The sequence below is a fragment of the Ursus maritimus genome, unplaced genomic scaffold, assembly GCF_017311325.1.
Source record: "Ursus maritimus isolate PB19 unplaced genomic scaffold, ASM1731132v1 scaffold_11, whole genome shotgun sequence".
NCBI lineage: Eukaryota > Metazoa > Chordata > Mammalia > Carnivora > Ursidae > Ursus > Ursus maritimus.
Window position 1 is genome coordinate 48,001,727 of NW_024423453.1, and position 25,304 is coordinate 48,027,030.

At 33.8% G+C, this 25,304-nt stretch overlaps 1 pseudogene; it reads left to right on the plus strand.

The window, feature by feature from the left end:
* The first annotated feature begins 21,571 nt into the window (after window positions 1-21,571).
* On the plus strand, window positions 21,572-22,138 carry LOC103658109 (annotated as a pseudogene).
* The last annotated feature ends 3,166 nt before the right edge of the window (window positions 22,139-25,304 follow it).

The following is a 25,304-nucleotide window of genomic DNA, read 5'->3' on the forward strand; positions in this document are numbered from 1 at the left end:
TTAAGGGAGATGATAAATAAAATTAAAATAACCCCCTAATCTAAATTTACAGTACTCGCCTCACAAGGTTTAGGTCTACAATATATTTTCTTGATATTTCTAAATTCTCGTCCTGTCTGTACTTTGAATTATTTACAATTTTTTTTGTTCTTTCCTTGATGTCTCAAAATTTAAAACTAAGCTGTGGTATTCTTTGTCTTTATTCAGTCAGTGGCTAAATTCTAGTCTACCTTAATAAGGTGTTTCAAATCCACTCTCTTGTTTAGCGTGCCACTGTACAAATTCAGGTCTCATTATCTTCCATAACTAGGCAATAACAGATGTCTCCTAAAGAGTTTCTTTGCCCTTATCCTCTTCTTGGTATAATCAATTCTAAAAATAATCTAGAATGTATTTCTTAGAGCTCAAGTCACTACCCAGACCCCACACAAGCTTGTGACAAAAAGTGTTTTGATTAAATAGATTTTAATTTCCAGTTTAATTTAAACACCATCAATTTGCACCGATTTCATCAATGACAGGCACAGTATTGTGTATGTTAACACAACTGCCTGCCTGCCCACCCCCATTGCCTACACTATTCCTGTCCTAGGCTACCTGCCCTTTTCCTGGGACTCTATTACATGTATGCTAGACTGTTATATTATTCCACAAGTCAATGAGGCTGTGTTTATTGTTTGCACTTTGTTCTCTCTCTGCTTCTATTTGGATACCTTCTATTGCTATGCTCTCATTTTCACTAGTCTCTTCTGCATTTAATCTGTTGTGGTCAATTTAGTGAAATATATATATATATAGCCTCTAAGTTCTAAAAGTTCTACTTGTTTCTTTTTAAAAAATTATTCCATTTCATTCCTCATTATCTTTACTGTTCACTTCAAATTTTTAAAATGTTTTTTTAAAGTCCTCACTTACTAACTCTGATATCTTTGACTCCACACTGCCCCACCCCTTCAATATTTACTTTGCTTCTCTGACTCTTCCACCCTCCTCTGGTTCCAATGGCTGCCACAGAGCATGCTGGAGGTGTAGTTCCCAATAGTGTAAGAATGGAGACTCTCAATGTTTACTCTGCAACCAGCGTTTGCTTTCCAGAATGCCCTTCCAACCTCCTCTGTACTATCCCAAATCCTTGGCAAAAAAAGATTGCATTTTCTTACCCTTTATCTGTTAAAACCCAAATCGAATAAACTGAGACTCATAAAGTGAGCTTTTGAGAAAAATACAGTGGACTAGATATACATCTTCAACGATCATTTTGTATCCAGGACTTATTTTTTTTGGTGTTCTTAAAATTATTTTAATTATGTCTTCATATAGTTGAGTTAGTCATACAGAGAAAGCAGGTTTTTAAAAAATGCTTCTTCATTTGAATCACAGAATTTTAACAGAATTCACTAACACCTGCCCCAGAGGTCCTGAATTGCAGTCTCCGCAAGAGAGGTTAGGTGTCTTTATTTTAATTGCTCCATAAGTAATAATGAAACAAAGCCACAATTGCAAATCACTGTTCTGAGGCAAAAGATTGTATTCCTATATTTCTACTGTTTAATATAATGCCAAAACTTCAGTTGGCAGTAAGGAAATCTTGGTTAAAGTTATAAAAAATACAGCTTTTCTGCATTTTACAAATATAATTTACATAGTTAATTTCTTAAATTGTATTTGTGTATAAATGTATTGGTTCTGACTCACTATCATTTTAAGAGGGGATCTGATCTGAGGTGGAACAATCAAGAGTGCTTATGCATTTGTGATGCTTAAATTGGTGTCAATGAATTTATTTTTATCCATAATATACTCGCACACAAAATACTTAATTACATATTCTGTTCTCTCAAATTCTTTGACTCTTAATGAGGGACTGATGTTTTCATCAGTCATATATGTATAAGCAATCACTTAGACTGAAAAATTTTTGCAAATATAAGACATTGTAACAAAGCTGTGGGAACGTTATACTGTTTGGCTTTGTTAAATGCACATTAGCTAATCTAACATGACCTAGCTGTCACTAGAGAATAAACCAAGAATTCTAGAATAAAATAAACATTCTCATATTTAAAAGAAAAATACCACCATCATTATTCAAATTAAATGGTAGATGTAAACCTCGCTGTACTTTTGCAATCTCTTTATTTTAGTCTAGTGATTAGTGATGTAGACATATAATCCTATCTGATAGTCATTTTTATTTTTATTTTATTTTGGCAGACTTGCAGACTCTTCAACCAAAGATTTAACCACAAAGAAAACAGAACTTAAGAACTAGTCATCCGACATCAAAGCATTAGGCAAGCTGTGCTGTGTCTGCTTTGATAATAATGCATTTTCAGAAATTCAAAAGCTTCACGAATAATATAGTTTGTAGATAAGCATGTGGTCTACACTGGGTTTGGGTGACCTTATTTTAGAAAGGTGCCCTTGCTTTACTTTCAAATAAGAAAATCCAGCTGTATTATTTTGCATTCTTTGCCCTAGCAGAAATAAATTTAATCATTTGAATGAGGCTTTTCTTGTCTTTCAGTGTTGGTTAAGTCTTTATTTTTCAGACTAAATTATTTCCTTCTTATTCATTCACCTTTTCAATGATCACCTGTTGAGTACCTATAATGTGTACATTTTTAGAGGTTATTTGAAATACTTTTAATGTGGATCATGATCCTTGCTCTCCAGGAGATTTAGGTTAGTAATAGAGAGCAACATTACAAAAATAACCACAGAGAGTTAATAGACAATAAAATCAGCACACATTTATTCTAGTCTCTTTGAAACTACCAACGATATTAAGCATAGGTGAGTAATTTGAACCTTCTGGCTCTCAGCTTTTCCACATGTTATATGAAAATAAGTTAGATGAAATTTTCAGCAACCATTCAGGTACAGCTACAAGGCATGCTCTTAGTTGGCTTCATAATTGTGCTCTCAGACATGAATCACTTGATCACTATTTCCTCAGTCATAAAATGACAAGACAATGCACACCTTTGCTACCCTAGTTAGATACAATCCCAAAGCATGCTGTGACCACAGTGGAATGATTTGTTGTGGAAGGGAAAACACCGTGTAAGCTTTTTCTCCAACGACTGTGTTTAAGATATGTAGACATGCCTAGTTTTTATTTTGTACAAAATATGAAGAGAGACACTACATTTAATTCTGTAGCTATCACGTAAAGTCTTTAGTTAGAAAATGATTCTGAAAATTAGTTTTTGCTCTGTAATTTTGTCTATTTTATTCATAAATAAAGAAGACAAAAGATAACTAATGAGAATTACCATTATGAAGTCTTTGTTATGATAATTTGGGAATCTACTTATTTGATACACTAATTGATAACATACTCAGCCAACAACCATCATTTTAAAATACTGTATACCCAAGAACTTCTCAACCTTTATGTTACATTTATGCCAATATTTAATCTGGAGTTTCTAAACCTGCATCGTTTTCAGTAGATAGCTTCCTGGGAATCCTCAGCCCAAACAATTATAAAAACCTTAAACTAGTCATATGTATCCTCAGATTATGACTGGTTGGTAATTCTTGCTGATGGAGTGAAAAATAAAATATCACCCTTGAGGATGGTTTCCGCAATTACTAGCAAAAGGTTTGCTCTCTGGAGCCATCCATAACTACTGGCTTTAGCATAAAGCTCCTTAAATTTGTTCAGGTTACACTGGTTCTGTTAAGTGAGAGAAGTAGAATTTTATCCTTCCATCTGACACTAATTTGGGGATGACTTAAACAAAGAAGACTGGTCTCCAAAATTGTAAAAATGCTCAGAGGAATTGATAGTTCACTACATGCATACCAGTGTAGATACATGTGTGCATACACACACACACACACACACACACACACACACACACACACACACACATTTTATTGTCCCAAGTCAATTACAGCTCTTGGGGCTTTTTCATCTGGATACATTCTATAATAGCTCATCAAAACTACTCCCAGAAATGCCAATCTTCTTTCCCTACTCCACACACCTATTTTTCAGGAAATTCCCCAAAGGTAGGATATCAGACACATTCTAAGTTGTTCTCCAATGAGTTGTATTTTTGTACGATTCCCTCCCCTTGCATGCAGGTGGAATCTGTGCTTTGGTTTTAGCCTGTAAAATATAAAAAAGGTAAAGATATTTTTCAAATGTACTTTATAATATTTAATCAGTTGATTTTAACTTGTTCAAAAGGAAGAATATTCTGTGTGGGCTTCACTTCATTGGATTAAAGCTCTTAACAGAGGAACTGGTCTCTTCCTAGGTCAGATCGATTCCACCGCTGGAGTTGAAGAAGCAAATAGCCTTGATTACAATAGCCATGTAACGAGCCATAAGATAGGACAATGCAAGCAGACTAGAATTTAAGGGCATATGCTGGCTGAGAGCCAGAAAGAAAATGGGAACCTCAGTAAATTCTATCAGCAGCCTGCAGGAAGAGGTTGGAAGTGGATCATTTTACAGCCAAGCCTCTGGTTAGCCCTCAACCTCAACTGACATCCAGATTGCAGCCGAGGGAGACTCTGCAACAGAAAACCCAGCTGAGGCATACTAACTCATGATGCACAGAAACTATGAGGCCATAAATGTGTACTGTATTAAGGTGCTAAGTTTGTGGTAATTTGTTATATAGCAATAAAAAAACAAATAGAGGTAGTGTCTTACACACATAGAGCAGGAGCAGGTTTATCCACATTCCTCTTCACTAGACTGCTCGCTGAAGGGTTTTACCAATAGAATACTTAGGGGAAGTTCGGGACCATTGTGTGGAAATAGAGCACTTCTGTGGGGTCTTATGATCTTTCTTCTTGCTTGCTTGGATACAGACCCTTTCTTGTCAGCTCTCTGAGCATCTATTTGTGTCTGCACATAGATTTTTGTGATAAATGACCCTGTTCCCAAATCTTGGTCATATTTTATCACTGGCATTGCTTTTGCTCAGTCTCGCATTGAGCATGACTTCTCCAACCTCAGTTTTTGTCATTTCTCCATGAAGACTAAATTCAGACTTGCAGATGGGGGCAGAGATAGATGACCTCCACTTCCTCACATTCCCTTACTACTCTATTTATTTGGTGCTTCAAACAGAAATGGCAACCAACCAAAACCAAAACCGTTAGAACTAATCAATGGATTTAGTAAAGTTGCTGGATATAAAATCAACAAATAGAAATCAGATGTGTTTCTAAACACTAACAATGATACATCTGAAAAAGAAATAAAACAATTCCATTCACAATAGTATTAAAAGCAATAAAACTTAGAAATAAATTTAAACGAGGAACTGAAAAATCTGTAAAATTAAAACTAAAAAGATAGTGATGAAAACAAAGTTAAAGGAAGCACAAACTGGAAAGATAGCCTGCGCTCATGGATCAGAAGAATTAATGTTAAAATGTCCATATTACCCAAAACCACTACAGATTGAACTTAATCCCTATTAAATTCTAATGGCATTTTTCATAGAAGTAGAAAAAATAATCCTAAAATTTGTATGGAGCCACAAAAGACCACAGATAGCCAAAGAAATCCTGAGAAAGGACAAAGCTGGAGGCATCATACTTCCTGATTTCAAACTATACTACCCATGGAAAATAACCTGTGTCCATCAGTGGATGAATGGATAAAGAAGATGTGATATAAAATAGATGAGATATAGTTGGAGATACAGATACAGATATAGATAATGGAATAAGACCCAGTCATGAAAAAGAGGGAAATTTTGCTGTTTGTGACAATGGATGGACCTTGAAGGCATTATTCTAAGTGAAGTAAGTCAGAGAAAAACACGTATTGTATGATATCACGTATATTTGAAATCTCAAAAGGTCTAACTTGTAAAAATGGAGTGTAGAATGGAAGGTAGGGGAAATGTGGAGATCTTGGTCAAAGGGTACAAACTTTCAGTTAGACTAAGTTCTGGGGATCTAATGCACAGTATTGTGATTACAGTTAACAATACTGTATTACAAACTTAAAAGTTGCTAAGAAAGTATGTCTTTAATATTCTAAACACAAAGAAGAAATGGTAATTATGTGATGTAATGGAGGAGTTAGCTAAAGCTACAGGGTGATCATGTTGTAATATATAAGTCTATCAAATTAACATGTCATATACCTTAAACTTACAATTATGTCAATTGTGTCTCCATAAAACTGAAAAAAAAAAGATTCTGCCCTTGGTCACACATAAGGACTCATACTTATGCAGACAAAAGAACAGACAGATGACAACATTTAATTCTTCTCACTGGAAGCATCTGAACCAAGATTTGTACCCGGAAAAGAGGCTCAAGAATCCTTGTTTTCTCTAGAATTATTAGAAGATGAATCATTATCAAAAGTAGACAATCTAATTTTTTATTTGTCATGCTCAGTGGAATATTTATTATTTACCTAATTAATAACCAGGCATCTGCAAATTCATGTGCATTTCATGTGTTACATCATTATTATGTTAATAGTTATTTGCAAATTATATCATTATAATTATAATAACTATATTATTATATTTTTTTATTTTAATTTTGAATCCAAGGGTAGACATCTTTCATTTTAGATATATTAGTTGCTCTTGGAAAGGAATGAAAGCATCTATTATTGATTTAAAAGTTCAATATGAAAAAAAGCATGATAGACTAATTGATTCATTAATTTGACACTTTGGTGGCACTATCTATGAATTAAATGTAGATCTTTGTATGTTTTATACATGTGTGATACTGATAACCTTGTCATACTTATGCAGATATCAGCAGGGAAATGCAGATATTACTCAGATTCATTCTCATATTATTTTCATAATCATGCCTATTATTGGTTTGATGCAATCACTGTTTAAATATTAAGAAGTTCATTCAATTTTATCCTTGGAGGTGAACTTACATGAATGCACCTTTTAACAGGGAAGTAAACAAAGGTATTTGGAAGTTCAATGACTTCAGTGTATTTACATAGTTAGTAAGTAGTGGAGTCAGGGTTCATCTTCTTGGCATAAACAATATACCTCACACTGCACCTGGACTTTTATATGCCTTATAGTCTATACAGCAGCAGTTTTATTCAAAATAGCAATGTATTTTCTGAATGTTACATAAAACTGCATTTTGTTACACAAAACTCCATTTATTTTTCCTCCTCTCTGAGACTGTTTATCTCTATCTATGAACAATCTATTTCCTACATATATTAGATTTCTTATGATGTGGATCTACTCTCATAATTATTGATTTTAATAATTTGTTTTTCATTTCTCATGTTAAATGTAGAAAAATCTAATTATTTTCACCAATCTAACCATTTTTGTTTTGGTTTTACTTTATGGAAAGGACGCACACTTGGTAACTTGTGGTGTATCTCATTATCATTTCAATTGTAAATGTGATGGCCTCCCCCCCATACCTTAAGCGATAAAGAAAATAATGAAATAGCCCTGAATATATTTACATCTTAAAAATGCGATTCCTTTCATTTTCATTCTTAAGGAATGACATTGTATGTGATATATATTTATATGACAAATTTGGCAGGAAAGTTAAAGATTAACAAATAATTTATTGTGGTCAATACCTGTAAAGCTGTAAAAAATGGATGCATGTTCTTTTAAGTTTACCAAAGAACTTCCAATATCAGTGAACTATAATACTGACGATTCCAACATTTTGCTTGGTTACTCCTCTAAATCTTTGCTCTGACCAGACTTGACCTTTCTACATTTGCCTATTGATTTCCATCCAATTTCAGTCCCTTTCCTCTACAGTCAACCTCCTGTAGACCTTCATTTTAACCATGCCCCTTCTAATAATTCCAACTTCATTCTCATTGTTCTCTTGCTCTCTTTGACAGACTCTAATCCTGAATTAACTTAGTTTTTGCTTCTAATGCTACTTTCCTTAAACTTACTGAGTATAATGGGGAGAAAAACTACATTAGCCTGGATAATTTTTGTTTACAGTTCCTTTTTTTAAGTAATATATATATACAGTGAGAAACATAAATCCTACTCATACATTTTGCTCAGGTTTGACAAGTGCATTCCACCCCATAGCCCACATCCCTATTGAAACATACTATGTTTCAAAACTCCAAGTTTTCCCTTGTGATACTTTCCAATCAGCAACCACAATCTGGTTACCCAGAGGCCAACAGGATATTGTTGTTTTGTGTACAGATTTTTTTTTCCACAAAGAAAGAGAAACAAAAAATCATCCATGTTTATACATCAATAGCTCAATCCTTTTTATCCTGAGTGGTAGTCCTTTGAATAAATATGATTAGTCTACTTTACAATCTATTGTGTTGTGTCCAGGTTTGGTTATGATACATAAATTTTCCATGAACATTCTGTGCATATAAGCTGTTGCATGCATATATGTTTTCATTATTGTTGAATCAATAACCAGGAGTAAAATTCCTGTGTAGTATGGTAAGCATATTTTTAAGTAGAGAGGTTGTAGCATTTTACATCACCAGTAGTGATAGATAAGAGTTACAGTTACTCCACTTTCTTGCAAATTCATGGTGTTTCCAATACTTATAATTTAGGTATTAACACAGTGATATCATTACAGTGATATTTCATTATGATTCTAATTCATGAATCTGGATGTTGTCTTCAAGAACAACTGGGTCCTCAACTCTGCTTGGAAAACACTTTTTTTAAAAATTAATGTGACAGTTTATCAATGTCAAAGTGGCACATGCTGTTGGCTACCCCTCACAAAAGCCAACCTACAGAAACTGACTATGAAGAATCAGAAGGGATAGGGCAGCAAGAATCATAGACTGACAAAAACCTATGAGAAACTCCATGAAATGTCCTGTTGCTCCAACTAAAAATTTAATTCATCTGCACACAATTTTTCTCCATTTGTACTGTTACAAAAATTGAAGAGGTATCCTTCCTGTGTGAGGCAAATTCTTAGACCATCTGGTATGTTTGGTGGGTCCCCCAGAGATTCTCTATTAGATTATGTGTATAATGTATGTAAAATGTATGTCATAAAATACTATGCATAAATGTATTTATTACTGTAAATAAAACTTTTCTTTTTATAGGAAACAAATATGCATTGCTCTTACAGAAAAATGGTAAATAAAGGTGATATTTGTCCTTGTGTTTTATGTGTATATGTTTTTAAATAAGTAACCAGTGAGCTCATTCTCGTCCAGTTAATTGGAGAAAAAGATCTTACACTATTTTTATAAAGTAGAAAGGTGAGCTACTTGTTGCACAATTGGGGTGTATTTCTGCCAGTGTTGCTCTGCTGTAGTTTTAGGGGCTGCTAAGATCAAGGTTTGCTCTCCTCATGCGATAGATTCACTAGGGAAAAATTCCCCAGTAGCTAACATTCCTTTCTTAAGATCTTTAAACATTAAAGTCATGTTTCAAATTTTCTCACAGGTATTTGTGATACGTCGGCAAGTTAACTGAAGGTGATAGTATCTCTTCTTTTATATTAAACATTTCATTTGTTTTAAACTTCTTATCTGGCAATAATGGGAAATAATTATTTGGCTGTGGTAAGAGTGGCTTATTTGCTTTGATCATTATCTATCTCATGATAACTCGTAAACTCTAAGCTCCCTTTCTTCCTGTTTCAATACCATGTTTAAATGAGTGGACTTAGGATCTGTGCTAATTGCTTGGATATTTCATGAGAGTTTTATCATTGTTTAATGATGGCTTTTGTACTTGCTTATTTGTCTATCATATATCTATGTATCTATCCATGTATCTATGCATCATGTATGTATGCATGTATGTATCATCTATTTATCTATCATCTATCTATATATCATCTATCAATTTATCTGCATTATTCCACAGCAGACTTAATTGTTTCTAGGGAACTGAATACCAACATGTAGTAGTGAATTCTCTAAAACTATCAAGGGAAAACAAATAATGTGAATACAGCTTTCTTGGTGGACAGTTTTTTTGTTTGTTTCTTTGTTTTTAATGGATAGCTGGAAATATATAAAAGTAAATTATAAACCTCCTATAGCAAGATTCTATGCCATTGGATAAATTAGGGGATTTTCATGCATTTGGGGTCTTGTATTTTGGGGAAAAAAGCTCTAAGAAAAGTTTACATTTCATCTGCTTTGTTTTTATTCATTCTGACTTCAGGGGAAAATAATTGTGTTTATTTGAACAGTTACCCCAAGAACATTAATTAGGTCACCTTACTAAGTGATAGATTTATCAAGGAATGTAAAAACAAGTTGGCATGAAGGCAAAAACACTTATTTATCTTTTTCCTAGAACTGTTGGAGGTGTAAACTTTCTTGTATTTTTATCTCTATAATAGACATTAACTGCAACATATATGCCAAGGAAGGGTCTACAGTAAAAAAAAAAAAAATTGCTTTACTGACATGCAGATAGATGATCAAATACTATTTTTGTTCCATTTCCTCATTATAGTTTCATTTTCTCTCAGCAAATAGTTATAACTAGATTTATCCAATGACACAGTAATTGCCAGACTAAGAAGAACATCAGAAATACAACCTTTTGCTGTCAACTTCAAAGAGATCCTATGCCTATAATAATTAAAATTAGAAAGTATCATTATTCAAGGAGTTCTGTTTTTTAGAAAAATATTTTACTTCATTAAATTGGAAGTGAGTAGGATAGAAAAATACAGTTGGTGTCATTTTCTCAACAGAGAGTCAACAAAACATAAAAATCAGTTATTAAACCTAGTCAAATCAAACATCAGGCTGAGAACACTAGATTTGCCGTTTTGTGTATATGCTAAATAGAGGTGATTACTATTAAATGACTAATTCCATGTTATTTAAGCCCTAAAAGAAATATGAAGCATATATTATATACAAAATTTCTCCATGAGAGATACAGATGGTTTAAAAAGCAGTTACCAGAACACTATCCAATTCCAGATGTTTTATAAATAATTTTCATTCTAGTAAATATGAAGATGTTTACATCATTTCATGAAGATTGTTATACCATACCCTTGGAGAAATTAAGTAACTATTTTTCTAAAGTTCTGGATCAGTTACACTGGATTACAGAAACACTCTAATGGCTTTATTTTAACTTAACGAGCTCTTTAAATACCGTGTCTGCAAATATAGTTGCATTCTGAGGAACTAGAGGTTAGAGCTTCTATATATGAATTTTTGATGGGACATAATTCACTCCATAACAATATACAATGCCAATATTTTATTAGTATTGTTATTATGTATTTTATTATGCATCCAGCATATTCATTGTGTCTGTTTTAGTGCTGGTACTGGGCTAGCAGTGATAATAATAACAGAGAAAAATACAAGCATAATATACCAAATTTTTTTTCATAATATACCAAAATTTAATGTATAAAACTCAAATTTCTGATAACATTCAAGATAAATAACTAAACTCAACTCCTTGAAAGATTTTTATTTTCCTCATGACTTCTCTAAAATCATCCTCTTTGGGGCACCTGGGTGGGTCAATCATTAAGCGTCTGCCTTCTGATCTGGTTCTGATCCCAGGGTCCTGGGATCCAGCCCAGCATCAGGCTCTCTGCTCAGCGGGGAGCCTGCTTCTCCCTCTCCCACTTCCCCTCTTTGTGTTCCCTCTCTCACTGTCTCTCTCTTTGTCAAATAAATAAATAAAATTTTAAAATAAAATAAAATAATAAAATAAAATAAAATACAATCATCCTTTTTTTGCTCCTTCCAATCTCTTTTTCTTGCTCTCATTCTTCTACTTACTGTCTAAATAAGATAAGATCTAAGAATCAATGCTATTGTCTTTCCTGCCTTCACTCACTCCTTAGGTGTCTCATGGCTATACATGACATCTTTGAGATATATGCCCTAAACAGGTCTATTAATTATACTCTTTTCTCCTAAACTGTTCCTTGTCTAATCTTCTCCATTTCGCATGATGGCTTTGATTGTCAGACAAAAATCTTTATTTAAAAAAAAAATAATCTTTATAAAAATCTTTCTTATTCTCCTTTTTCCTTAACATCCACATGAAATTAATCATTAACCCCTATCAGTACTAACTCCAAAATAGATCCAAAAATATTCTACATCACCTTTTCTTCATAATATTCACTACAGCTTAGGGATCAAGCTACAATTGTCCCTAAGTTAGATAATTTCAATTTCCTAATATCCTTAATTCTGTAGTGCTCATTACTTAATCAATTTGCAAAGGGAAGTAGAATAATATTTTATACTGTTATATACAAGACGAATAAGTTATCGGCATCTGCTTTACAACATAGTGTTTATAGCTACAACTCTGTATTGTACATTTAAATTTTATCAAGAGGATAGAGCTCATGTTAAGGGCACTTACCATATGAAAAAAGGTGGAAAAAAAAACACACCAATAGGCTAAAGAAAAATTTTTGTATGATTATATCAAAAGATTCAGGGGAAAAAATGACAACATCCAACACACTTTTATGATGAAAACACTCAGCAAACTAGGAATGGAAGGGAACTTCCTCAGCTGGATAAACAATATCATTTATAGTTACACCAAAACAATAAAGACCTAAGAATAAACCTAACCAAAGAGGTGAAAGACCTGTACACTGAAAACTATAAAACACTGATGAATGAAATTGAAGACAACACAAAGAAATGGAAAAACATTGCATAACTCATGGATTGGAAGAACAAATATTGTTAAAATGTCTATACTGTCCAAAACAATCTACACATTTAATTCAATCCCGATCAAAATGCCAATAGCATTTTTTCACAGGACTAGAACAAGCAATCCTAAAATGTTTATGGAACCACAAAAGACCCCAAATAGCCAAACCAACCTTAAAAAAAGAAAAAAACAAAGCTGGAGGCATCACATTTCCAAACTTCAAGTTATATTACAAAGCTGTGGTGATCAAAACAGTATGGTACTGGCACAAAAATAGATATATATGTCAATAGAACAGAATAGAAAACCCATAAATGAACCTACAACTATATGGTCAATTAATCTTCAACAAAACAGGAAAGACTATCCAAAATGGAAAAGACAGTCTCTTCAACAAATGATGTTGGGAAAACTGGACAGCAACATGCAGAAGAATGAAACTGGAGCATTTTCTTACACCGTACACAAAAATAAATTCAAAATGGATGAAAGACTTAAATGTGAGACAAGAAGCCATCAAAATCCTAGAGAATACAGGCACTAATGTCTTTGACATAAAAATAAAAACTCTTGCTTGATAGGTCTCCTGAGGCAAGGGAAACAAAAGTGAAAATGAACTATTGGGACTTCATCAAGATAAAAATCTTCTGCACAGCAAAGTAAACAATCAACAAAACTAAAAGGCAACCTATACAATGAGAGAAAATATTTGCAAATCACATATCTGATACAGAGTTAGTATCCAAAATATGTAAAGAACTTCTAAAACTCAACACGAAAAAGACAAATAATTTAATTTAAAAAATGGGCAGAAGAAATGAATAAACATTTTTCCAAAGAAGACACACAGATGGCCAATGACACATGAAAAGACGCTCAACAACACTAATCATCAGAGAAATACAAATGAAAACTACAATGAGATATCACCTCACACCTGTCAGAATGGCTAATATGAACAATACAAGAAAGAACCAGTGTTGGCAAGGATGTGGAGAAAGGGGAACCCTCTTGCATTGTTGGTGGGAATGCAAACTGATGCCACTATGGAAAACAGTATAGAGTTTCCTCAAAAGCTTAAAAAAGAGAACTACCCTATAATATAGAAATTGTACTACCACGTATTTATTCAAAGAATACAGAAATGCTAATTCAAAGGGATACATGTATCCTGATGTTTATAGAAACGTTATCTACAATAGCCAAATTATGGAAAGAGCCCAAGTGTCCATCGACTGATGAATGGACATCCCATACAGCGGAATACTATTCAACCATAAAAAAGAATGAAATCTTGCCATTTGCAATAACATGGATGGAGCTAGAGAGTAAAATTATGCTAATGGAAATAAGTCAGTCAGAGAAAGACAAATACCAAATACCATATGATTTCACTCATATGTGGAACTTAAGAAACAAAACAAGTGAGCAGAGGGGGGAAAACAAAAGAGACAAAGCAATAAACAGACTCTTAAGTACAGAGAACACAATTTGATGGTTACCAGAGGGGAGGTGGGTGGGGGGATATGGGAAATAGTTGATGGGGATTAGGAGTGTGCTTGTCAGGAACACTGGGTGGTGTATAGAAGTGTTGAATTACTGTATTGTACACTTGAAACAAATATTATACTGTATGTTAACTAACTGGAATTCAAATAAAAATTAGAAAAAATAAAAAGCAGAAGTCTTTTTTTTTTTTTAAGAATATCTACAAAAAGTCTACAGCTCACACAGTGTTTAAAGGTGAGAATCTAAATTCTCTCCCCTAAGATCAGAAGCAAGGCAAGGGTGCCCCTCCTCCTTTCAGTTCTCCTGTTCAACATCATACTGGAAGTCTTAGATAGTACAATAAAGCAAGAAAAATACACAAATGTATACTGATTGGTGAAAAATAATGTATTTTTTTCTTTTAGCAGATGACCCAATTATTAGGGAATCAACATTATTAATTAAATAATAAAGAATCAGGGTACCTGGATGGTTCATATGGTTAAATGTCTGCTTTCAGCTCAGGTCATGATCCCAGGGTCCTGGGATCCAGCCCCACATCGGGATCCCTGCTCAGTGGGGAGTCTACTACTCCCTCTCTCTCTGCCCCTCCCCCCAACTTTGCTTTCTCGCCTCTCTCTTTCTCTCTCTTTTAAATAAATAAATAAATCTTAAAAAATAAATCATTAAGAATCAATATGAACAAAAATAACTTCTGGAACTAATAAGTCATTATAGCAAGGCTGAAGGATACAAGGTTAATATAGATTAGTCAGTTACTTTCTTATATACCAGGAATGAACAATTAGAACTAGGAAATAAAAGCATAATACCATTTACATTCACATAAACAACCTGAAACACAGATGCAAATCTAACAAAATCATGTATAAGATCTGTATTAAGAAAACTATGAAACTCTGATGAAAGAATCAAAGATGTAAATAAATACAAATGATAATAATTAAAAATATTTATGTTTGTGAGTAGAAAAAATAAATATTTTCAAGATTGTCAGTTCTTCCCAATTTATATACAGATGCAACACAATCCCAATCAAAATCCTAGAGGGGAGACTGTGTGGCTCAGTCTGTTGAGCATCTGACTTCAACTCAGGTCATGATCTTGGGGTCCTGAGTTAGAGTCCCACATTGGTTCCCCACTCAGCATGGAGTCTGCTTGTCCCTCTGTCCCCTCCCATTCTTGTGCTCCCCCCTCTCTCTCTTTCACTTCCTCTCAAATAAATAAATAAAATCTTTTAAAAAATCCTAGAAAGTTATTTTCTGGATACCAACAAACTGATTCTATTGTTTACATAAATGGCATAACACCCAGAATAGCTAGCACAATATTAAAGAAAAGCAAGGTCAGAGTACTGATACTACCCAACTTCAAGACTTACTATAAAGTTGTAGTAATCAAGAGTGTAGTACTAGTGAAATAACAAAAAAATAGATCCATGGACCAGACTAGAGATCCCAGAAATTGACCCACAAAAATATACCCAACTAATATTTGACAATGGAACAAAAACACTTCATTGGGGATGGGGGAGGCAGTCTTTTCAAGAGATGGTTCTGGAACAACTGAACATTCACATGCAAAACAATGAATCTAGACACAGACTTTACACTTTTCACAAAAATTAACTCAAAATGGATCATAGACTGAAAAGTAAAGCACAAAGATATAAAATTCTTAAAATATAACATAGATGAAAAACTAGGTAGACATTCTTGGGTTTGGCAGTGACAAATTAAGACACAACACCAAAAGCATAATCCATGAAACAAAAGAAAGATATATTGGCTTTCATTAAAGTTAAAATTTTCTGCCTCGTAAAAGTTTCTGTTAGGAGAATGAAAAGATAAGACACATAATAAGAGAAATATATGCTAAACACATCTGGCAAAGGATTTATATTCAAAATTTCCCAAATAGTTCAACTCAGCAATAAGAAATCAAACTGCTTAGATAATAAACAGGCAAAAGATCCAAAGAAACATCTCACAAAAAAGAGATGTACACATGGCAAATAAGCATTTGAAAAGATGTTTGACATCATATACCGTTAAGGAACTGTATATTAACAGTTAGGTACTGGGGCTCCTGTTAAGCATCTGACTCTTGCTTTTGGCTCAGTTCATGATCTCACGGTCCTGAGATTGAGTCTTGTGTCAGGCTCCATGCCCAGCGTGGAGTCTGCTTGAGATTCTCTCTTTCCCTCTGCCCCTCCCCTTGCTCTCTAAATAAATAAATAAATAAACAAATAAATAAACAAAATCTTAAAAACACCATTTAGATACTATAACACATCTATTAGAATAGCTAAAGTTCAAAATACTGGCGACATCAAATGCTAATGAGTAGGTGGAGCAACAAGAACTCTCATTTATTGCTGGAGGAAATGAAAAATGGTACAAGCCACTGTGAAGGATAGTTTGGCAGTTTCTTTTAAAACTAAATATAACCCTATTTGTGATACAGCAATCACAGTTCTTGATATTTACCCAAATGAACTGAAATCTTAACTCCAAAGAAAAATCTGCCCATGAATGCTTGCAGCAACATTATTCATAATTTCACATTTGGAAGCAACCACAATGTGATTCAGTAGGTGAACAGGTAAATAAGCTGTGGTGCATTCAGACAATGGCATATTATTCAACACTAAAAAAGAAATGAGCTATCAAGTCACAAAAACATACGCAGAAACTTCAAATGCATATTGCTAAGTAGAAGAAGCCAGTTTGAAAAGGCTATGTAGTCTCTAATTCCAACTGTATGATTTTCCGGAAAATGCAAAACTAATATGACAGTGAAAGGACCAGTAGTTGACCAGGAGTTCAGAAGGAGAGAAGGAAGGATGAATAGGTGGAGCACAGTGGATTTTTAGAGCAGTGAAACTCTTCTGTAAGATACTGTAATGGTGGATATATGTTACAAATTCGTAAAAATAAAAACAGGGGATGTACAACACAAAGAGTTAACCTTAATGTAAGCTGTGATCTTCAGTTGATAATAATGTATCAATATTGGCTCATTATTTGTAAGAAGTACACCACATTAATGCAAGACATTAATAATAAAGGCAACAGTGTAGGGAAGGAGAGAACATATATGGGAAGTCCCTTCATTTTCACTCATTTTCTGCAAACCTAAAAATTCTCTGAAATATGAAATGTATTAAATTAGATTTTTTAAACTCAATTAATTAACATATAATGTATTATTAATTTCAGAGTTCTGTGATTCATCAGTTGCATATAAGACCCAGTGCTCATTACATCACATTTCCTCCTTAATGCCCATCACCTATTTACCGCATCCTCCCATGCCCCCTCCCCACCAGCAAGCTCCAGTTTGTTTGCTATAATTAAGAGTCCCTTATGGTTTCTCTCCCTCTCTGATTTCATCTTATTCTGTTTTTCCCTCCCTGCCCCTATGATTTTCCGTTTTGTTTCTTAAATTCCACATATGAGTGAAATCATATGATCATTGTCTTTCTCTGATTCATTTATTTTGCTTAGCATAATACCCTTTAGTTCCATCCATGTCATTGCAAATGGTAAGATTTTATTTTTTGATGGCTGAGTAATATTCCAGTGTGTGTACGTACATGCATGCACACACACACACACATGTGTGTGTGTGTGTGTGTATTCCATATCTTCTTTCTCCATTCATCTGTCAATGGACATCTGGGTTCTTTCCATAGTTTGGCTATTGTGGACATTGTTGCTATAAACTTTGGGGTGCAGGTGCCCTTTTGGATCACTACATTTGAATCTTTGGGGTAAATATCAAGTAGTGCAATTGCTGAGTCATAGGGTAGCTCTAGTTTTAACTTTCTGAGGAAACTTCATACTGTTTTCCAGAGTGGCTACACCAGCTTGCATTCCCACCAACAGTGTAAAAGGATTAGATTTTTTAAAAATATGAGAAAAGGGATATAGTAAGTTTATAAAATTAGAAATAAAACTGACATTTCATGAGATAGCTGCCAAGAATTCAGTAAAGTAGTTTGATTATCATAAGACTTAAATAGAAAAGAAAAAGGAAAGAAAGAAGGAAACAACATGAATAAGCATGGCATTGCACAAGAATGAGTTCCAGTACATAGAATGTGTGTACAAGTCTTACCTATTTCTCTTCAAAATTTTAACTTTGCCCACCACTAATGTATAGATAATGGAAATAAAATAAATATTAAAATAAGAATTTTCAAAATTATCTTAGATTATTTTGATTTGCCATTCTTAAAAAAAATGTTCTCTTACTGTCTTCCTACTCTACATCTGACCATTTCTGTTTTTCATTAATTTCCCTCATTATTTCAACTTTTTACATGACATTAAAAAATCCTTTTCTTATTTTGTGTTTTTGTTTAGGAGAGAGAGAGAGACAACGAGAGAGAGAGAGCACACTCACACACAAGTGGTGGGGGGCTGAGAAAGAGACAGAGAATCTTAAGCAGGCTCCACACCCAGCACAGATCCTGACATAGGGCTTGATCTCACGACCATGAGATCATGATCTGAGCCAAAATCAAGGGTCCATGGCTTAATCAACTGAGCCACCCAGGCCTCCCTTCTTGTTTTCTTTTAAAAGATTACTGAACTTGCATTTTTCTATCAGCATTTACCCAATATCGTCCCATATTGTTCCCTGCCCTCTGCAATATTTCCAACCACCAAAAAACAGAGTCTCTTTACCTCCTTCTGAATTTTGGCTGGCCTTATTTGATAAATAAAGTGCAGTGAAGTGGTAGTATGCTTCTTCTTGGGCTAAGGCTTTGTATATTTCTACTCCCTATGTTAAAATTCTAAAGCCATGTGAATATGCTTAGCCTAGCATGCTGAAGGGTGGGAACATGGGGCTGTAGCCCAAGCTTTCCAAGATATCATTTGTGAATGACATTTATTAATGAGCCAGCCACAGCCAATCTACCAGCTGACTGAAGATACATGAAGTAAGCTCAGCTGAGATTAGTAAGAATGATCCAGTAAAAATCACCTAGATGTTTTGCTAACCTGCAAATGAGTACATGAGCTAAATAACTGCTTAAATTGCTTTAACTTACTAAGTTTTAGAATAGTTTATTATACAGCAAAAGTTAACTAAAACAAAAAACTTCAAAATACACTGACTATTAAAGCTTTTTTCCTTATGAATTTCTAAAATTTTTGTTATTTATTTATTATCCCCAATTGGATATCCCATTAGCAACTTAAACCTTATCAATATTGAAATCATTTTCTTTTCCAAATCTTTATTTTTTATATATTTTTCTTCAGCCATATTACTTAAAAATCATACAAATTTGAAAAATTATTGTAATTATGCCTTTTTATCCTTAATATATCACTAATTGGATAAAAAGGCATCCCAAATGTCTCATCTAAATGTCTTGCACTTTTTTTTCTATTTATAGTATAACAGTGTTTTCTCAGGACATGTTTAGCTATAACATGGATGATATAATCTCTTTTTAACTGTTGTTTTTATCTTCAGGGTTTCTTACTTCAAACTTTCTAGAAATATATTTCTATATTGCCATCATTATTATGTAAAATACTTCATAAAATTTATTTTTCTTAATACTTTTTAAGGAAAATTGTATTATATCTGATATATAAAAACAAAATCCATTATTATCAGTTCCTAGACTTCTTAGCTTTTATTTCTATCTTAATTTGATCCCTGATTCTCTCATCCTGCAGTCTACTCCAAAAAATACTTGTTTATTCCATACCTCTTTGTCTTTGTAAATGCTGTTTCCTCTGCCTAGAATTCCCTAAATTCACTGACATTGTATGTTGACTGTCCCACTTTTTCTTCAAGTGACAGCTCATATATTATCACCTATAACTATAGATGGAACATATTAGATAGGAATAAAAAATATGCTAGCTTAAAGTGTAAACAAAATCACTGAAGCAATATCTTTCATTATTTTTTTAAAAGCTCCTTTCAATCACTCAGTCAAAAACATATCCTGTACTTTTATGAGACTACTTTTGTTTTCTATGGTGTTACGGTTAAAATATTATCAGCACTTTGTTTTTCTCCAAAGCTTCCACTGCCTAAAATAAGCTAATATAATATTTATTCTTATTTTTGATACATCACTATATTCAACTCAATTTTAAACTTTTATATGCTTTAAAAAGACTATGAGTAAAATTTTCTTTCAACAAATAGGTCTGATATCATTGGAGGTGACAAATTTTCTGTCTTCTCTGCCCAGTCATGTAGTTAATATATGTCTTGCACAGCTCTATGCTTTAAAGAATTCTCAGTGTCTTTTTTTCTAACTGTACTGACAAAAATTAGATACTGAACTGATTATTTTTTTTTTTCAGTGTAGCTGTCCTTGAAAAGAGACCCTTTCTTTGGTAATATTTAACAGTTGTCATTCCATCACACTTTGATACCAACCACTTCTTCCACATTAGTGTTAAGCCCCTTATAATCAGCAGATGTATCATATCATACCGTCCTTGAGCTTCTAATTGACTGTCAGTTCTCAGCTCCATCTTCCTAAATTCAACATTTGGTGACAGTGCTTAGAAAACACTCAATTTTACTGATGCTCCTTAGGGATCATCTGAGATGTTGGAATAGTCGATGTCTTTTTTTTATTCTCAGTTTGTCATCGCTGTGAGACTAGAGTCATCACTGCACTTATCCAAAAAATCATGCAGTGATAAATGACATGCTAAAGACTTTAGGGATTATAGTTTTTTCTATAGTTGGTAATAGTTTGTTAAAAATCATAAAGAATTGCAAACAATTCCCGTATTATTAATGCCAGTAGCCGTTCTGATCAAATCAGGTAATTATACACTTGCCATTTTTTTTAAGCTTGAATAAAAAGCCTTACTGAAAGTATTTATCTTTTGTGACTATCATTTTGAGACATTTCTTCTTACAAGAAAATTTGAAGATTGTAATTAGAATTGATATAATTTTGATCTATAATTTGCATTTACTATGTTATGTTTCTTAAAATATCCCTTTTCTTTTAAATTTTTTATCAAAACATTTGCAGTAGTTGAATTTAGCAAACACCCCCATAATTCTTATGCTAAGGATTTTTATATTTTCAGCATTTGAATAAAATGATATTCATTGTCTAGATTTCCTGGCTCTCAAACCATAGTCAAAACTCTCTTGTGTAGTGATAGCCCCTTATTATCTCTCATCTAATTTAAAATACTATCTTCTTACTTCAATATTATGAAACGCTATTTGCTTGAGAATCACTTAATTTGACTTGCGCTTCTCTCCCAGGAGTGAGACAGGAGTGGCCACGCCCTCAGTAGCAGCCTCCTGGTCCCCACCAGTGGCAGCAAGGCAGGAAGAAGCAAGCTCAAAGAGAGGGGCTGTTTGCTGCGGGGTTGGGGCTGTTTGTTGGAGGCGGGGAGTTCTCTATGTGGGATGAGGATTTGAGGGACAGCACCAGCTCCTCCTCATATTCATCCTCCAACCAGCAAACCCAGAAAGAAACGAACACCCCCAAGAAGAGAGTAAAGTCAGAATGAGCAAAAACTCCAAACCAGCATCAACAGGATTCAGAAGGAACTGACAGACATCGCTGTAGACCCTCCATCTCACTATAGTGCTGGTCCTAAAGGTGGTAACATCTATGAATGCAGATTGACCATTCTAGGGCCTTTAAGATCCATGTTTGAGGGTGGTGTATTCTTCCTTAATACCACTTTTACACCAGAAGACTCCTTCAACCCTCCAAAGGTTACATTTTGGACAAGAATCTATCACTATAACAATAACAGTCAAGGAGTTATTTGCTTGAACATATTAAAGGATAATTGGAGTCCAGCACTAATCATTTCTGAAGTTCTCCTCCCTATCTGCTCCCTTCTTACAGACTGTAATCCTGCTGACCGTTTGGGGGGAAGGATTGCCACGGAGTATAGGAAAACAGAGCAGAACATGACAGAATGGCCAGAAAGTGGACCAAGAGATACACTTCATAAATTGGGTTTTCACAATTCTTATATTATTTGTCACAGAGAGCACTGTTTGTGATTTTGAAGGGTGGGGTAGGTGGGTATTTCTATATCAGATATTATTCAATCATATTTCTTAAGATTTTGTTGTAACTTAAGGTATCTTGCTACAGTAGACAGAATTGGTAATAGCAACTTTTAAAATGGTCATTAGTTCTGCAATATTAGCTGAAATGTAGTACAGAGAATAGACATTTGGGTTCAGTTGCTTATAGTCTGTAGATTTAAAATAGCTTAATTTTCTACAGGCTGCACACATGGCCACTTATGTAGAGTCCTTCCAAGACTACATATTTTTTTTTTTTTGATCAAAGGAATTGGAATTTCTTTTCCCTTCTTGGGAGAGAACATTGATATTATATATAATGGATACATGGCAATAAGACACCATCTACAAAATGAGTACTTATGTATTTTATTTTATATGCCAACTTACTTCCTCATGCCAAGATGAGAGTTTTGACTAATGACTTGTGAAAGCCTTAAACTGTTAACTGAAAGGTATGCAAAGGAGTTGCTTAGTGGATTGGTTATATGCTGTGCATTACTTAGTCTGCATTTGTTACTGTGCTAATGAACAAATATAAAACAAACAAAAAGACTCTCTTGATTTATGAAACTCTCGTATATATTCTCATTTAATCCTCAGACAATGATGTTTCCTAACCAACTGTCCCACGGACTTACTCTTTTCCTGCCTTGAGCATTTGTTTTTATCACATCTACAAACATCCAAACACTGTCGGCTTAACAACTGCTTAAAAATATTTGTGTGATTTAGAGCTAAATGTAATTAAATGATTTAGAGCTAAAATATTTCCTCTTTATAAAATTGTTACTGGAGGCTCTTTTAATAATAATTACCAAGGTGTATTTGGCTTGATACCAATTTGTACACATTCCAGGCTTTCCTCCCTGGACTCTCAGTTTCAGGAGGGCAGTTTTGTATTTTCACTAAGGATAGTACAATGATTTGCGTAAACACTTCAAATGCTTTGGCATAAGTGATGAATACATATTATGTGATGAATTACAAATAATGAAAACGTCATTGTAGCATCATCATTTTTATTGCGAAATTTCACTTATATAAAGGTGATTATAAATCATTTTATATCAATGTCATTATTTTTCAATGAAATATTTAAAAAAGTATTTTCTAAAGCTCTATGTTTCAAATGAGTGGAAACCATTTACAAGATAAAAATACATAAATCTATCTCATGTTTGGGCAAGAGATCTAAAAAGGATATTGTAATTCTTAGGAGAGGAATGTTCTTATTTTCACATAGGTGACTGTCAAACCTTATGTGGTTTTGATCATCACCTTGCCAACTCATTGAAAGGCAGGGTGCTGTGCCAATGGCTCAATAATTCCAAACAAGTAAGTCTGAGAAGGGTCCAGGCCTTTCATTTTAAACCTTAAGTGATTCTTATAAGTATGACCCACAATGGCTTTTCCTTGCTTGTTTTATTTGTTGTTATTTATTTGGATGGGGAAAGAAGGTATACCAAAATTGAAAGAGTAATTTAGGAGTTATGTCACTTCATATAGTCAAAAATGCAGAAACTGTCTTCCCAAAACTCTAGAGAAAATGTATTTTTAGGAATTTAAAAATGGCTATTGAAAGGGGAAAAAATCCACAAAATGGTGTGTAGGTTGGGTTTGGGGAGAATGATGAATAATAAGAAATATAAGTTGGCGAGGACGAAAGATGAAAAAGGAACTTGGAAGAATACTTGGAAGAATACTAGTATTTAATTTGGTTTTTATTCTGATTTGGTCTTTCATCTCTACTTTCCTACTACATTCTTGTTATCTTGAAACTTTCAAAATATCACTGCTATAGTCGTGTGTGTGTATGTGTGTGTGTGTGTGTGTGTGTGTGTTTTCCTGGGGAAATTAAAGCTGAGGAAAAGCAAACACATGGACAAAATGGAAGAAAGGTAAAGAGGACAGCTGTGGCAGGTGAAAACTAAGACTGGGTCTAGAAACAAATATCGGAGGTGTGGAGTCATAGAAAAATATAAACAACTCTTGAAGCATCATCAGAAGTGATATAATGGTAGTGGGAGATTTTTAGTACAACCTGGGTTGGAAGCTGGGATCATTTTATTGGATTAAGAAGACCATAAAGACTGCAAAAAACTGGAGGATCAGGTAATGTAGGTTTGAATATTAAAACTTATAGTTAAGGTTTTCTTAAGGTTTGTCTCCCTCTCTGATTTCATATTTTTTTCCCTCTCTTCCCCTATGATCCTGTTTTGTTTCTTAAATTTCACATATTAGTGAAATCATACGATGTCTTTCTCTGACTGACTTATTTTGCTTAGCATACCCTCTAGTTCCATCCACATCATTGCAAATAGTAAGATTTCATTTCTTTTTTTTGATGGTTGAGTAACAAACTGAGGGACCCTGCAGGGGAAGTGGGGGAGGGATAACTGGGTGATGGGCGTTAAAGAGGGCATGTGATATAATGTAACTGATAAATCATTGAACTCTACCTCTGAAATTAATAATACACTATATGTTAATTAATTGAATTTGTTATTATTTTTTTAAAGATTTTATTTATTTATTTGACAAAGATAGAGACAGCCAGCGAGAGAGGGAACACAAGCAGGGGGAGTGGGAGAGGAAGAAGCAGGCTCCCAGCAGAAGAGCCTGATGTGGGACTCCATCCCAGAATGCTGGGATCACGCCCTGAGCCAAAGGCAGATGCTTAACGACTGAGCCACCCAGGCACCCCTAATTAATTGAATTTAAATAAAATAAAAGTTTTAAAAAGCTGCAGTAATAAAAACAAGCTTATGACAAAAAATAAAATAAATGAAAGCTTATTACATGTATTTAAGCATATGGGGAATGCTAATAATGAACAGGTGTGTATTTTTCCAAATATTTTTAATTAAAACCTTCTTAGAAATAGTGATTCTGATTAATGCTGGCAGATAATGATGAAAAGGGAAAGAGACATAAATAATAGCAGTTTGCAGGATACAACAGATGATGCAAATAAACGTTTCACAACAAAATTCAGAAAAAATGGGTGGTAATTGGATAAGATCTACAGACCAAGTAAAAATTCACGAACAAAATGTATAAAAGAATAGATTCCAACCAACCTGT